Source organism: Eschrichtius robustus, chromosome 12 (assembly GCF_028021215.1).
Source record: "Eschrichtius robustus isolate mEscRob2 chromosome 12, mEscRob2.pri, whole genome shotgun sequence".
Lineage (NCBI taxonomy): Eukaryota > Metazoa > Chordata > Mammalia > Artiodactyla > Eschrichtiidae > Eschrichtius > Eschrichtius robustus.
Genome location: NC_090835.1, coordinates 86,405,024 through 86,420,823, shown reverse-complemented (window position 1 = coordinate 86,420,823; position 15,800 = coordinate 86,405,024). Strand labels below are relative to the sequence as shown.

The following is a 15,800-nucleotide window of genomic DNA, read 5'->3' as shown; positions in this document are numbered from 1 at the left end:
GCTGGACGCGGGAACTGGAGCTCTGCAGGCGCGGACCCGCTTTGACTCCACCTCTGCTCCCTTCCCAACGCCACCTCCTCAGTGGGTACCCCGGCTGCCCAGCTACCTGCTTCGGCCTCCTGAAGCCTTACATGTGGAAAGGGCAGGAATGGAGGGAGGCTGGAGAGAGTGAGAGACAACAGATTGTCGAGACAACAGATTGCCTCTTTTCAGCCTCCTTCCTTTGGAGTCTCATTCTGTTGCTTTCTTATGAGGCCGCTGCTCAGTCTGTTTCGCAAATGGAGAATTTTACATTCACGTTTCCTCTGCAATTTACTAAATCTTTGAGAAGCAAAGAAATAATGATTATAAATCACGAATGGAATCCGAAGAAAAGCCCTCGCGGTTGGGGGTGTAGCTCAGTGGTAGAGCGCGTGCTTAGCATGTACGAGGTCCCGGGTTCAATCCCCGGCACCTCCACCAGTTTTGAGAGGATGCATTTGTGATCAAACCACTTTTCCTTTCATCTCTCCCTTTAAACCTGGTGTCTTCTTTCATTCAATTTTCTGCCTACCTGTACTGCCTTTGTAGTAACTAGTTTCTGCCCCGAGAGCGTTGCCACCACCAGAAATATCCTAAATCCTACGTGACAAGCGTTTTTGAAAGATAATTGGCCTGATTTCTTTGGATGCCAAGTTAAAAACAGAAAAGAAGAAGACAGAAAACAACAGACTCTCGGTTTCATTCACTTTCTTCTGAATTCTGAAGAGTTCTTAGAGCAAAAACCAAACTGGAGGTGGAATAGCAGAAAAATATCTTGTGATTTCTTCCTTATGAGCATCCGACCACCCCATACTTTGTTTTCTTTAATCACCAGATATGGAAACAGTGGGCTCCAGTCGTAACCGCAAGGTTCTATGCACAGAGAAACAATAAAGCACTGCCTGTCATTGTACGTGATGCCTTCCAAGCCTAAACTGAATGTTACAGAGTGAATGAAGACTGGCTGCTTCAATGAATCCAGACCATTGCCGCTTTGCTGAGATGACTTATTGGGAGTGTGAGAGAACAAGCATCTAAATATCTCCTGTTCAAGAAAATTTCAATCAAAGTAAATGACATGGGCTCATTTCAGAAATAAATCTGAGTGAACGACGACTTCCACTTTGCCAACACAAACAAGTATCCCACAATACCCATATGTCTTAACCAATCTAAAAATCAAAGCTGATTTGCTTAGGCCCACCTAGTCTGAAATATTGGTTTCATAATATGAGAGGGAAAAAAAATCAGTTGTCCCTTTTAAACGTATTGATTTCTAGGAATTAGTTTTTATTCTGGAAAATAATTCTGTACAATATATATTTTTAGTAAGTTTTTATGATCTGTACCACCTATTTAAGTCACTTTAAGTATATCTGTGGTCACAGAGATTTAATTTCTTCATGACAAGGTAAGGATATCCACTATCGTTACTATTTTAATGCTATAATGGAGGTACTAATCAAGGAATTTAGCATGAAAAAGTAATTAGAGGAGTAGGTAGTGGATAGGAAGGGATAAAGCTCTCTCTATACATCTTGGTAGGGTTATATATCTAGAAACTACTCCTCAGAACAGAAAAGCTACTACAAATGGACAATTTAGTAAAGAACCTGGTTGTAAAATTAATACACACACACACACACACACACACACACGTCTTCCTACATCCAGACTTTGGAGGTTTTTGGTTATTGATTCATTATTTTGAAAGTTGACAAATGAAGGAAAAGAATCAAGTATTTATACTACCTCTCATACAGAATGTATGTCAGGATAAACATACAGTTGATGAGGGAAAATTTTTTTCTGTAGAAGAATGACAGCTAATACATGCAGGAGGAATGATAAAATAGAGTCAACATTTTGCAACTGATATTGCTATAATGCATCCTGGTCACAATCATCAGTGGTTGCTACAACCATGAGGTGAAATTGGATGGGGGAGCTCTAGAACAGATGGAGCAGGCTGACATACCCGATCAATTTCCCTCTAAAAGTGAGACTGCTACACAACATGTGCCTCTCGACACAGTGAAACAGAACATGCCCAGGACCACCAATGAAATACTTGTATTAAAAAATTAGTGCTTCGTCTAGTCTAATAGATGGAACCATCTGTTTACAGTAAATATTGGGAATATAGGAATATGTTTAATAACATCACAAAAATGCAATCAGTCAAATCCAGAATGTGGGACATTCTCCTGGACAAACTGAAACTCAAGAAAGAAATGGCATGGGGGATAAAGGGAGGTGGAACTGATACAGATTAAATGACATGTAAGGAGAATAATAGATAAATGCAACATATTTGGATCCTGATTCAAACAAGGTAATTGGAAAAAGAAACAATCAAACACATACTGAGGATTTGATTATATTAAGAAGTTTTATTATTTTTGCTGGTTGTGATGTTACTGTGGCAGTGTTAAAAAAGAAAGTTTATAACTATTAGTATGGGAAAATATTTATGGTTGAGATTAATATCTGGAACTTGATTTTTATTCCAGGAGGGGAAAAAAAAGCACAAAAAGAAACAAACAAGAACAACAAAACTATGATAAATGCCGAAGTTCGGTGGTAGGTACATAGGTATTCGTTATAGTATGATTTCTACTTTGTTTTAAAATGCCCAAAACAAAAAGCTAAAAATTTAATACTTTATATATGTAATATGCTTTATATTGTATATTAAATTTATTTAAATTTTTATTTTCATCAAAGAATGGCTTCTATTTCTTTTTTGTTTGTTCTTCTTTCTCTAGTTCCTTTAGGTGTAAGGTTAGATTGTTCATTTGAGATTTTTCTTGTTTCTTGAGGTAAGATTGTATTGCTATAAACTTCCCTCTTAGAACAGCTTTTACTACATCCCATAGATGTACAGACTACATCATGAAATTTCCCAGTGGTGTGTTGTAGTCATCTATGTTTTGTTTTTGTTGTTGTTGTTGTTTTGTTTTGTTTTGTTTTGTTTTGTTTTGATGCCAGCCTTTCCAAAAGACTCTTGATCTGAATGACGTATGTTCATGGTCCTACTGGGATAAAAGCTAATTTTACAACTTCTTGTTCTCAGCTGGGCCTAGTCAGGTGCAAGAGAATCTGAAGGCTTTAGTGACATTGATTTACAAAACACATCTTCTTTCTGACATTCAAGGCCTCTAAAATTCATACGATTCTTGCACAACAAAGTAAACAAAATATACTTTAGGGGGAAATTGACCATGTATTCATAAAGAAAACTATTCCGGGGCCACATTAGCTATATAGGCTTGGGGATGTAGCTCAGTGGTAGAGCGCATGCTTTGCATGTATGAGGTCCTGGGTTCGATCCCCAGCGTTTCCAGCTTCTTAGTACTCTCTTGGCGGCATCCTAAAATGTTGGATCGTATTAAACAGATATAGCTGGTTTTCAGCACTTTAGATATTTCTGAGCATTTAAAGTTTAAACAATACGCTGCTGAAAAACAAATTTAACTTGCTTCGATTGCCAAGACCCCATCAGACTCTGATGCTATAACCCTCTTTTGGAGGAGGGGAGAAATGGTAGGGTTAAGAGAGATTAGGCTGAGACAATGGATAGGTTGGTTTCCACTCCTACCCTTTGTTTTTGTCTTTCTGGTTTTTTCAACAATTCTTTGACCTTTGTCACAAGTGTTTCTATCTCACTAGGTCATAAACAAATATTTTATTTCTCATTCCTTCTATTTTAGAAGAGATCATATTTGAAATCAACTGCTGAATACAAAGTACACTACTGGTATGAGTGGGTAAAAATATGACTAATTTCTAATAAATTGGCTGCCTGAAGCTAAGAATGTGACTAGCAGAAATCATAGGCAAAGAACAGTCTTCAGGTAAGAGGAAAGACTTGGTTAGAAATGTATGCAAAGAGGGGGAAGAATTTTTACTAGCTTTTCCTTTGTTCTTTGTGTAAATGAGAAAAAGCTGCTGCTATCAATTGTCATCAAGGATATAGGCTAAGAAACAGTTTTCTCTAAAAACATAGGCTGAGAAAATTTGTTCTCGGAAATCGTATCAGTAGGAATGGAACATCCCACTATTGCCTAGATTATCTGAGCCACGTGCCTCAAAATACTTTGGCCTTGACTAAAACTTTGACTATGACTTTGACATAGAAACTCAGATTTGATTTCCAACAATTTCCAGAGTTTCGGTAAGGGTTTTCAGAAATATCTTCTAATATTTATCTTAACACTGTAGTTTTAAGAAAACAGGATATGATTCCAATTCTCATGCAATGCCTGATACAGCCACTTTATACATAGCCCTTCTTTGCTTTGATTCTCTAAAATGCTGTTTCATTTAAGTTAAATTAAATTAAACTAAATTAAATTAAACTCCACCCCACCTAACAAATCCTATAATAACTCTATCTCTTGCTTTGTTTGGTGAAAGCCTGCATTTCTATTTGAAATCCTCCCTTTCTTTTTTATTTCTTATTTATTTATTTATTTATTTTAATTTTTGAATTTTATTTTATTTTTTTATACAGCAGGTTCTTATTACTCATCAATTTTATAAACATCACTGTATACATGTCAATCCCAATCTCCCAATTCATCACACCACCACCCCCAACCCCCACGGCTTTACCACCTTGGGGTCCATACGTTTGTTCTCTACATCTGTGTCTCTATTTCTGTCCTGCAAACCGGTTCATCTGTACCATTTTTCTAGGTTCCACATATATGCGTTAATATACGATATTTGTTTTTCTCTGTCTGACTTACTTCACTCTGTATGACAGTCTCTAGATCTATCCACATCTCTACAAATGACCCAATATCGTTCCTTTTTATGGCTGAATAATATTCCACTGTATATATGTACCACATCTTCTTTATCCATTCGTCTGTTGATGAGCATTTAGGTTGCTTCCATGACCTGGCTATTGTAAATAGTGCTGCAATGAACATTGGGGTGCATGGGGCTTTTTGAATTATGGTTTTCTCTGGGTATATGCCCAGTAGTGGGATTGCTGGGTCATATGGTAATTCTATTTTTAGTTTTTTAAGGAACCTCCATACTGCTCTCCACAGTGGCTGTTTCAATTTACATTCCCACCAACAGTGCAAGAGGGTTCCCTTTTCGCCACACCCTCTCCAGCATTTGTTGTTTGTAGATTTTCTGATGATGCCCATTCTAACTGATGTGAGGTGATACCTCATTGTAGTTTTGATTTGCATTTCTCTAATAATGAGTGATGTTGAGCAGCTTTTCATGTGCTTCTTGGCCATCTGTATGTCTTCTTTGGAGAAATGTCTATTTAGGTCTTCTGCCCATTTTTTGACTGGGTTGTTTTTTTAATATTGAGCTGCATGAGCTGTTTATATATTTTGGAGATTAATCCTTTGTCCGTTGATTTGTTTGCAAATATTTTCTCCCATTCTGAGGGTTGTCTTTTGGTCTTGTTTATGGTTTCCTTTGCTGTGCAAAAGCTTTGAAGTTTCATTAGGTCCCATTTGTTTATTTTTGTTTTTATTTCCATTACTCTAGGAGGTGGATCAAAAACGACCTTGCTGTGATTTATGTCAAAAAGTGTTCTTCCTATGTTTTCCTCTGAGAGTTTTATAGTGTGCAGTCTTACATTTAGGTCTTTAATCCATTTTGAGTTTATTTTTGTGTATGGTGTTAGGGAGTGTTCTAATTTCATTCTTTTACGTGCAGCTGTCCAGTTTTCCCAGCACCACTGATTGAAGAGACTGTCTTTTCTCCATTGTATATCCTTGCCTCCTTTGTCATAGATTAGTTGACCATAGGTGCATGGGTTTATCTCTGGGCTTTCTATCTTGTTCCATTGATCTATGTTTCTGTTTTTGTGCCAGTACCATATTGTTTTGATTACTGTAGCTTTATAGTATAGTCTGAAGTCAGGGAGTCTGATTCCTCCAGCTCCGTTTTTTTCCCTCAAGACTGCTTTGGCTATTCGGGGTCTTTTGTGTCTCCATACAAATTTTAAGATTTTTTCTTCTAGTTCCGTAAAAAATGCCATTGGTAATTTGATAGGGATTGCATTGAATCTGTAGATTGCTTTGGGTAGTATACTCATTTTCACAATATTGATTCTTCAAATCCAAGAACATGGTATATCCCTCCATCTGTTGGTATCATCTTTAATTTCTTTCATCAGTGTCTTATAGTTTTCTGCATACAGGTCTTTTGTCTCCCTAGGTAGGTTTATTCCTAGGTATTTTATTATTTTTGTTGCAATGGTAAATGGGAGTGTTTCCTTAATTTCTCTTTCAGATTTTTCATCATTAGTGTATAGGAATGCAAGAGATTTCTGTACATTAATTTTGTATCCTGCAACTTTACCAGATTCATTGATTAGCTCTAGTAATTTTCTGGTGGCATCTTTAGGATTCTGTATGTATAGTATCATCTCATCTGCAAACAGTGACAGTTTTACTTCTTCTTTTCCAATTTGTATTCCTTTTATTTCTTTTTCTTCTCTGATTGCCATGGCTAGGACTTCCAAAACTATGTTGAATAATAGTGGCAAGACATCCTTGTCTTGTTCCTGATCTTAGAGGAAACGTTTTCAGTTTTTCACCATTGAGAATGATGTCTCTGTGGGTTTGTCGTATATGGCCTTTATTATGATGAGGAAAGTTCCCTCTATGTCCATTTCCTGGAGAGTTTTTGTCATAAATGGGTGTTGAATTTTGTCAAAAACTTTTTCTGAATCTATTGAGATGATCATATGGTTTTTATTATTCAATTTGTTAATATGGTGTATCACATTGATTGATTTGCGTATATTGAAGAATCCTTGCATCCCTGGGATAAATCCCACTTGATCATGGTGTATGATCCTTTTAATGTGTTGTTGGATTCTGTTTGCTAGTATTTTGTTGAGGATTTTTGCATCTATATTCATCAGTGATATTGGTCTGTAATTTTCTTTTTTTGTAGTATCTTTGTCTAGTGTTGGTATCAGGGTGATGGTGGCCTCATAGAATGATTTGGGAGTGTTCTTTCCTCCTCAATTTTTTGGAAGAGTTTGAGAAGGATGGGTGTTAGCTCTTCTCTAAATGTTTGATAGAATTCACCCGCGAAGCCATCTGGTCCTGGACTTTTGTTTGCTGGAAGATTTTTAATCACAGTTTCAATTTCATTACTTGAGATTGGTCTGTTCATATTTTCTATTTCTTCCTGGTTCAGTCTTGGGAGGTTATACGTTCCTAAGAATTTATCCATTTCTTCCAGGTTGTCCATTTTATTGCCATAGAGTTGCTTGTAGTAGTCTCTTAGGATGCTTTGTATTTCTGCAGTGTCTTTTGTAACTTCTCCTTTTTCATTTCTAATTTTATTGATTTGAGTCCTCTCCCTCTTTTTCTTGATGAGTCTGGCTAATGGTTTATCAATTTTGTTTATCTTCTTAAGGAACCAGCTTTTAGTTTTATTGATCTTTGCTATTGTTTTCTTTGTTTCTATTTCAGTTATTTCTGCTCTGATCTTTATGATTTCTTTCCTTCTCCTAACTTTGGGTTTTGTTTGTTCTTCTTTCTCTACTTCCTTTAGGTGTAAGTTTAGATTGTTTATTTGAGATTTTTCTTGTTTCTTGAGGTAGGCTTGTATAGCTATAAACTTCCCTCTTAGAACTGCTTTTGCTGCATCCCATAGGTTCTGGATCGTCGTGTTTTCATTGTCATTTGTCTCTAGGTATTTTTTGATTTCCTCTTTGATTTCTTCAGTGATCTCTTGGTTATTTAGTAACGTATTGTTTAGCCTCCATGCGTTTGTGATTTTTATGGTTTTTTCCCTATAATTCATTTCTAATCTCATAGCATTGTGGTCAGAAAAGATGCTTGATATGATTTCAATTTTCTTAAACTTACTGAGGCTTGATTTGTGACCCAAGATGTGATCTATCCTGGAGAATGTTCCCTGCGCACTTGAGAAGAAAGTGTAATCTGCTGTTTTTGGATGGAATGTCCTATAAATATCAATTAAATCTATCTAGTCTATTGTGTCATTTAAAGCTTCTGTTTCCTTATTTATTTTCATTTTGGATGATCTGTCCATTGGTGTAAGTGAGGTGTTAAAGTCCCCCACTATTATTGTGTTACTGTCGATTTCCTCTTTTATAGCTGTTAGCAGTTGCCTTATGTATTGAGGTGTTCCTATATTGGGTGCATATATATTTATAATTGTTATATCTTCTTCTTGGATTGATCCCTTGATCATTATGTAGTGTCCTTCCTTGTCTCTTGTAACATTCTTTATCTTAAAGTTTATTTTATCTGATATGAGTATTGCTACTCCAGCTTTCTTTTGATTTCCATTTGCATGGAATATCTTTTTCCATCCCCTCACTTTCAGTCTGTATGTGTCCCTAGGTCTGAAGTGGGTCTCTTGTAGACGGCATATATATAGGTCTTGTTTTTGTATCCATTCAGGAAGCCTTTGTCTTTTGGTTGGAGCATTTAATCCATTCACGTTTAAGGTAATTATCGATATGTATGTTCCTATGACCATTTTCTTAATTGTTTTGGGTTTGTTTTTGCAGGTCCTTTTCTTCTCTTGTGTTTCCCACTTAGAGAAGTTCCTTTAGCATTTGTTGTAGAGCTGGTTTTGTGGTGCTGAATTCTCTTAGCTTTTGCTTCTCTGTAAAGCTTTTGATTTCTCCATCGAATTGCTGAATTCTCTTAGCTTTTGCTTCTCTATAAAGCTTTTGATTTCTCCATCGAATCTGAATGAGATCCTTGCTGGGTAGAGTAATCTTGGTTGTAGGTTCTTCCCTTTCATCACTTTAAGTATATCATGCCACTCCCTTCTGGCTTGTAGAGTTTCTGCTGAGAAATCAGCTGTTAACCTTATGGGAGTTCCCTTGTATGTTATTTGTCATTTTTCCCTTGCTGCTTTCAATAATTTTTCTTTGTCTTTAATTTTTGCCAGTTTGATTACTATCTGTCTCGGCGTGTTTCTCCTTGGGTTTATCCTGTATGGGACTCTCTGTGATTCCTAGACTTGGGTGGCTATGTCCCATGTTAGGGAAGTTTTCGACTATAATCTCTTCAAATATTTTCTTGGGTCCTTTCTCCCTCTCTTCTCCTTCTGGGACCCCTATAATGCGAATGTTGTTGCATTTAATGTTGTCCCAGAGGTCTCATAGGCTGTCTTCATTTCTTTTCATTCTTTTTTCTTTATTCTGTTCTGCAGCAGTGAATTCCACCATTCTGTCTTCCAGGTCATTTATCTGTTCTTCTGCCTCAGTTATTCTGCTATTGATTCCTTCTAGTGTAGTTTTCATTTCAGTTATTGTATTGTTCATCTCTGTTTGTTTGTTCTTTAATTCTTCTAGGTCTTTGTTAAACATTTCTTGCATCTTCTCGATCTTTGACTCCATTCTTTTTCCGAGGTCCTGGATCATCTTCACTATCATTATTCTGAATTCTTTCTCTGGAAGGTTGCCTATCTCCACTTCATTTAGTTGTTTATCTGGGGTTTTATCTTGTTCCTTCATCTGGTACACAGCCCTTTGCCTTTTCATCTTGTCTCTCTTTCTGTGAATGTGGGTTTTGTTCCACAGGCTGCAGGATTGTAGTTCTTCTTGCTTCTGCTGTCTGCCCTCTGGTGGATGAGGCTATCTAAGACGCTTATGCAAGTTTCCTGATGGGAGGGACTGGTGGTAGGTAGAGCTGACTGTTGCTCTGGTGGGCAGAGCTCAGTAAAACTTTAATCCGCTTGACTGCTGATGGGTGGGCTGGGTTCCCTCCCTGTTGGTTGTTTGGCCTGAGGCAACCCAACACTGGAGCCTACCTGGGCTCTTTGGTGGAGCTAATGGCAGACTCTGAGAGGGCTCAGGCCAAGGAGTACTTCCCAGAACTTCTGTTGTCAGTGTCCTTGTCCTCATGATGAGCCACAGCCACCCCCTGCCTCTGCAGCAGAACCTCCAACACTAGCAGGTAGGTCTGTTTCAGTCTCTTATGGGGTCACTGCTCCTTCCCCTGGGTCCCAATGCGTACACTACTTTGTGTGTGCCCTCCAAGAGTGGAGTCTCTGTTTCCCCCAGTTCTGTCAAAGTCCTGCAATCAAATCCCAGTAGCCTTCAAAGTCTGATTCTCTAGGAATTCCTCCTCCCGTTGCCGGACCCCCAGGTTGGGAAGCCTGACGTGGGGCTCAGATCCTTCACTCCAGTGGGTGGACTTCTGTGGTATAAGTGTTTTCCAGTCTATGAGTCACCCACCCAGCAGTTATGGGATTTGATTTCACTGTGATTGCGCCCCTCCTACCATCTCAATGTGGTTTCTCCTTTGTCTTTGGATGTGGGGTATCTTATTTGGTGAGTTCCAGTGTCCTCCTGTCGATGATTTTCCAGTAGCTAGTTGTGATTCTGGTGTTCTTGCAAGAGGGAGTGAGAGCACGTCCTTCTACTCTGCCATCTTGGTTCCAATCTCGCAATCCTCCCTTTCTTGAGCAAGGATTAAATTAGCCTTTTACATGTTAAGACTGAACAATCGTGATTTATTTAACATTTTGAATATAGAAGCTAAAAATAGGTATTGTGAGGTTACGAGGTTAGGAAACAGAAGCTGGTCTTTCAATAAAATAAAATTACAGTTAAAGTTATTGAACTTAGCATAGGGAAGGTCTACTTAAGACACACAAAGAAACCACTACATAAATAAAAATATTGGTTCACTTGCCTAGGTCAAATTTAATGTGACCTTTTGACAAACTGATAAACCGTTTATATTTATATAAGCTACATATGATGAAAATTGTTATTAAAAATAAATAAGAAGCTTCTACAAATCAATTTCCAAAGGAAACCAATTAAAAATATATAAAATAGTTTATTTTTTCTTATCTAATCAACAATTTGGATGAAGGTGGAACTTATGTAAGGCAACCTTGATTGTTGAATATATTAACTTGCAGTGAAATATGTAATTGGGTGTGTGTGGTGTCTGTGTTTCAATCTAAAAAGAAATGCAAATGCCATTTATTTTGACTTAAAATATTTTGGACAAGAGAATTTAATATCTTGTCCCAAAACTCTCCCGTTAGCCAATAGGCACTTATTTTGAATTCAATCTGATAAATTATAGTACCATTTATAGCTTTATACTTCAAGTTAGAAAGAAAGAATGGAAAGATGAAGGAAGGAAGGAAGGAAGGAAGGAAGGAAGGAAGGAAGGAAGGAAGAAAGGAAGGAAGGAAGGAATTTCATGTTGTGTTTTTGCCAAAACAAAATTTTAAAAAATTTAAAGGACATTACTGGGACAGTTAGCAAAGTCTGAATAAGGCCTGTATATTAGATAACAGTACGATATCAATGTTAATTTCTGATTTTGGTACTGTGGTTATATTAGAGAATACTATTATTAGGAAACATACACTGAAGTAGGTAGAGGTAAAGGATGATCATGTCTGCAATTTACTCTCAATGATTTATATATATACATATATAATAAATTAAATGAGATAAAATATTCATATTTGGGAAATTTGAATGATGATAAATAGGAATTCTTTGTCCTGTTCTTGCAACTTTTCTGTAAAAATAAAATTACTTTAAAAGTAATAGTTAAAAGAAAAAGAAGAATAAAATATAAGTTAGGATAATCAAATCCCTTAACAAAAGCCCACATTTGGTTAATGACAGATCCAGGAAATGGATAGATACTTTATCACCTAAAACTCAGTGCTCCTTTCTCTTCTGTGCATGGTCAGTCACTTTATTGCCAGCCTTTTCTCTGCATTCATATATAGACAGATTTTGTTTTTTTACAATAGCAATTTGATCCATTGAATGAATATTGCTTTCTTTAGAGGGAAGAAAACATCTCTGAATTGAATTGAGAGCCACTTCACTTTTTAATCTATGCCCCAGTGCAGAATCTTAGGAGTTTTCTGTTGAGTTTGCACTGTAAGGAGACCAACTCAGTTCTTTGCTGAGTATGAGGAGACTACAAAGCTCCATTAAGCCTCCTTACATAACCCCACTTGGGGTTCAAATAACCTTAGAAGAGTTGACCTCCAATTTCTCTTATTTTGGTAGTTAAGAACTTCCAATAAGAAACAGAATGGAGAGTTAAAATTTTCAAAGAGAACTCCCTGTTAGCACAAATACCTTCTCACTAAAACATTGGTGAATTCATCATCATTAGATAGAGAGAGAAAGGATAGGATTATGTCTTATTGATCTAAAATTAAGGAAAAGGAATGGATGCATTTACTTTATTTCTGTCAAAGTTTTACTCTAAAAATGTCTTGGAAAAAAAGTCACTGTCAGCAATGCTTCCCCTGGAGTTGCAGAAATAGGTTCTTTCTCATTTGGGTGATTTTCTCCCTAAAACTTGATGCCAGTTCCCTTTTACTATTTTTTACATTTATGTTTTCTGCACCTCTGGTTAACTTGCTTAAAATCTACTCTTTTTCATTTTAAATCTATCTTCCAAAAAGTAAACAATATGCTCTGCCTCTCTTTCCTACATAATTCTTCCCCTTTTTTGCAACTCAAGTGTCCCCCTCTGTGACTTCCCGGATTAAACAGAATTTCTCATATATGTTCTCCTAAATCTCAGTCATTCTTTTTTGTAGCATTTATCATAGTCATGATATTATATTTCTGTCTGTGATTATGTAATTGATTTCTATCTCCTCCTTCCTTCCCACTAAGCTCTTAACTCCTTGGAGGTGGAGACCAGACTTGTTCAGCTCACCTTTCCACATGCTGAATGAGTAGGCATAATTTTTGGAATGAGGGGATGAATGAATGTTTCATAGCTATCAGCTAAAATAGATAAAGGTAGATCTTCTGCTGCTTGGGGCCAGCTGTAAGAGTTGTTGGTCTACACAGATTTTCTTTCAGAACTCATTTCAGAGATCTCACATCCAGAAATATAACTTCTTGAAACTGATATGCTGGCCCAGAGTCATGACACTGACGACCAGATGTTTGCCTCTAATGGCCCAATTTTAGTCAGCTTAGGAGAGGGAATAATAGTCCCATAAAAATCAACAACAAGAAGTAAAATATGCCCCTATAACAGCTATGTTTCCTTAATACCCATTTGTGATTTACTTTATTGGTTTATGAAAGTCAAGGATTTTTTTTCCAGTGGTTCATGGACACCTAAGAGTTTAAGGGGATCAGTGAACACCTTCAAAGAATATAAAAAATTTATCCATATGTCTGTTGGAGCACTTTTTGGTGGTGGTCATTGGCAAGTTTTCATCAGATAATCTAATGCGTTTATGTGCCATACAATTTTAAGAACTATTATTTTAAACCATACTGGATACTGTTTGATTTTATAAATAAGATTATTTGACATTTTAAACCATGACTTTGAACTGGAAAATATTAGGTTTAGACCCTAATTTGGTCATTTATTTCCTAGCTGTGATTTGGGCAAGTTACTTCATTTCTCTCCAATTCTCAGTTTTCTCATCTCTAAAATATGCATAATAATGCTTACTTTCATGAGTGTTTTTAGGGATTTAAAGGTACGTGAGGAAACACAAAAATGCAACATAGTAAGTGTTCGATAAATTGCAGCCATTTTTCATCTATGTATAACTTAAGTAAGATTGCTTGGAGTTTGAGGAATCAGCAGAATATATTTGTAAATGCTTTGAATAAAAAGTTTTCCAATTTTATTCTGGAAATCTCCATTCATAATTGATCTTGAGCACCTAAGTAGTTAAATTCCAGTACAGTATAACCATATGATAGACCATCAGCAGAGAGCCTGAGCGTCATTGAGAATGCAGGTGTAATTAGAAGAACCTCCAACCAGTGGATTTGATACTGTGATTAAAGAAGATATCGGACAAAGGACTTTAGGAGGAAAAGTGGACACCTCAGCAGGCCCCGCTGGGATTCGAACCCAGGATCTCCTGTTTACGAGACAGGCGCTTTAGCCAACTAAGCCACAGAGCCTGCTGCCCGGAAGTTAAAACCTCCTTTCCAGTCAAATTGTACTCAACTAGGTGAAAAGCTGAGTTAATTATAGTCACGGCTCACTCTCTTGAGTAAGTCGACCTTGCAGAACAGACAGACCCGCGACGGAGACTCCTGGAACTTAAGACTCCCATCAAGCCTAACAAAACGCATACACGCACTCACACCATAGCAGAGAAAATGTACTTAGAACAACCATGGAATGGGAAAGAGTAGATACGAGCCGAGTGTTCGTTGTGGAAGAGGGGAATTCTCTGAATGAGGCCAGAGAAGTTCTTATATTCCATCCGATTGTAGTAATTTAGAATCCTCAAGTAAGTGGGTATTCTAAAAGTAGAGTGAAAAGCTTTAATAGCAGAATAGGTCAGTTAGAACTTCAGTCAAATTAATGGCATTCCTGGTTGATAGAAGAGGGCACACTTGTGCACTGAAAAACAAACAAAACGGAAACAAACAACCCAAAATTCCAAACACATTCAGAACCTGCTAACAGCTGTCCGCTTGTGCTCTGCTTGAGGAAATAGGAGACGGTCATTCAGGAGGCGGCTCGGTCAGAGTTCACTTAAAGGTTTTATGATTCAAATCCCAGGAGCCTTTGCCTGCCCGAGGCTGGGAAATGACCTCTGTTTCTGCAGCTCTTAGGAAGGTGCACAGATGGAAACCACAGCTCGCTAGGCTCTGGGAGGCGTCGCAGATCGGGAAATTCCTCCTTTTCTATACTACCTTCTTCTTGTTGTTTCTTCAAAAGGATGTTCTTTAGTATTTTCCTCATGGACCCTCAACTTGTAGAAGCTAAACAAACATTTACTGATTGTACAATTAGGAATTAAGAATCTATTCTTAAGCTGTTAACGCTTGCATCCTGGTTTTCTGCCTTTAATTGGAATAAGGCTGGCGCTGAAAAGGGAGTGAGTTCATCAGATGAGCAGATGCCACGGCACATCTACCCAGCTTCTGCTGCCTGGTTAACATACGGACTCCAAAATTCTTTATTTAACCAAGTAAAGGCTGAAAGGAGCTCTGGGCCTGATAAAACCTTTGAATCCCAAAGTCTTTTTTAATTCCTTTCTTGGGTCAAATGGTCTGGCACTGTCATTTTCTATCCCATTCAGAATGTTTTTATAGTGAATATAAACTTATTTTCTTGCTAACCAGGATACTCACTTTTTAATTTAATATATACTAACAAACTTCTATGATAAGGCTCACACTACTACTCCATTCACAGTTACTGTATATTTGGAAAATATACAGTTTGGAAAACAACACCTTCAAAATAATAATGGACAAGGAATCATGGTGTTTCTGAATTCTAATTAGCTCAATTGTTTATGATCAGGACGGTATAAATTTCAGTTACAAAAGCACAATTGGGATGACAGCAATTTTGGCGAAGTATTGTTCAAGTATTGTCCAACAAGAGTGATATTACTGAGTACCTACTATGTGTCAGGGGCTGAAATGAGTTCTATGGATACAACTAGGTACCAGATGGCCAAAGATGATAGAAAATAGAACAAGAAATTTTAATAAAAATTTAATATGATAATAAAAGAAGCACAAGATGATAGATGAGCACCTAACAGGGCTTGTAATACTCTGTACTATGAACACTGCCCAGTTCAATACATTTTTTGATGATTTCTCTTTAATGTATTTGATTTTTTGTAGAAAAAGTATATTATTTATATATATATATATATATATATATATATATATATATAATGTATAACTGTACAATTAGTACTTGGAAACATCTTTTTCATGTTAATCCCAGGTATTTAACCAAAATAGGAATCTCTGCCAAGGTGGAATGAAATAAATCTGACCAAGGCCC

At 36.9% G+C, this 15,800-nt stretch overlaps 3 non-coding genes across 3 annotated transcripts; 2 read left to right on the top strand and 1 right to left on the bottom strand.

Moving 5' to 3' along the window:
- Window positions 1-387: 387 nt before the first annotated feature.
- Window positions 388-459, top strand: TRNAA-AGC (transfer RNA alanine (anticodon AGC)). Its single transcript has one exon. It is a non-coding gene; the product is annotated as a tRNA-Ala (tRNA).
- Window positions 460-3,295: 2,836 nt separating this feature from the next.
- TRNAA-UGC (transfer RNA alanine (anticodon UGC)) lies at window positions 3,296-3,367 on the top strand. The gene has a single exon. It is a non-coding gene; the product is annotated as a tRNA-Ala (tRNA).
- A 10,501-nt stretch (window positions 3,368-13,868) lies between these two features.
- On the bottom strand, window positions 13,869-13,942 carry TRNAT-CGU (transfer RNA threonine (anticodon CGU)). Its single transcript has one exon. It is a non-coding gene; the product is annotated as a tRNA-Thr (tRNA).
- Window positions 13,943-15,800: the final 1,858 nt, after the last annotated feature.